The sequence below is a fragment of the Schistocerca serialis genome, chromosome 1 (genome assembly GCF_023864345.2).
Source record: "Schistocerca serialis cubense isolate TAMUIC-IGC-003099 chromosome 1, iqSchSeri2.2, whole genome shotgun sequence".
NCBI classification, from domain to species: Eukaryota; Metazoa; Arthropoda; class Insecta; order Orthoptera; family Acrididae; genus Schistocerca; species Schistocerca serialis.
The window spans coordinates 1265035552-1265036549 of record NC_064638.1 but is presented as its reverse complement, the minus strand read 5'-3'; the positions used below and the strand labels follow the sequence as shown (position 1 = coordinate 1265036549).

General features: G+C 41.6%; 1 non-coding gene across 1 annotated transcript; it reads left to right on the top strand.

The window, feature by feature from the left end:
- Positions 1-678: 678 nt before the first annotated feature.
- Trnat-ugu (transfer RNA threonine (anticodon UGU)) lies at positions 679-753 on the top strand. The gene has a single exon. It is a non-coding gene; the product is annotated as a tRNA-Thr (tRNA).
- Positions 754-998: the final 245 nt, after the last annotated feature.

Below are 998 nucleotides of genomic sequence, written 5' to 3'. Positions count from 1 at the left end.
CTTTCACTACTGCATTTCCAATGAGATTTCCAACAGCAAAGAAGAAATCATTACATAGTGAACATTATTGAAGGCTGCCGCCGCTCTTCACTTCCCATTATTCATGTCCTTCTGTTGAAACAATCTGCTGCTTGAAAGCCTGTTGCTGTTGTATGCCTCATAGACCGTTGTTTTCTGTGGAACACTTTTCTTCTTTCTCCCTTGAGGAGTCTATTTCCAAACTATTTTTTTCCAAATGTTCTCATCTTTCCTTCCTCGAGGTACGATGCCCCATAATATGTTTTATTTCTGCTTCATCGATTGTCGTCTTGCTGGATCCCATAAATTCCATTGTTTTGTTTTTTTTTTCACATGGATCATCCTCTAACTGCTGCACATTCCTCTCCTAAGTAACTATCCTGTGCCAGCACCATCTTGTGCTACATATATAAATGACGATGGCATCTATTCTTTCGGACATATCCGAAAGAACAGATACCATGTTCATGTAGATAAGGCTTACCGGCCAATGATCTTCTTCAGTGCGGATGCTCTCACATTGCTCAAAGTGATACGGGAATCGGTAGATTGACTGCCGAGAGTAATGAGTATAGTGGGCAGGGGCACTAGAAATGTAGTTTGTCGACATTAAGTTGGAAATGTGGGTCTCACGGGGAGCGTGCTTGAGATATCCTCTATGTCCTCGATGGCTCAATGGGATAGAGCATCTACCTTGTAAGCAGGAGATCCCGGGTTCGAGTCCCAGTCGGGACGCGCATTTCGAACTGTCCCAGTTGATACTAATCAACGCCTGTAAGCAGCTAATGGTCTGGATTTCATTGTAATTTTATTCCGTACTACATCTTATTAGCTCTCAGTGTCTGAATCGTATGCAGTGATGTATTGGGAGTTGAAGAGGCCAATAAATACACTCAGATCTCTACAAAAGTATAGCTAATTAACATTATTTGATAATATGTCGACGTAACAACTGAGATGTGGATAACTTTAAACTGCTG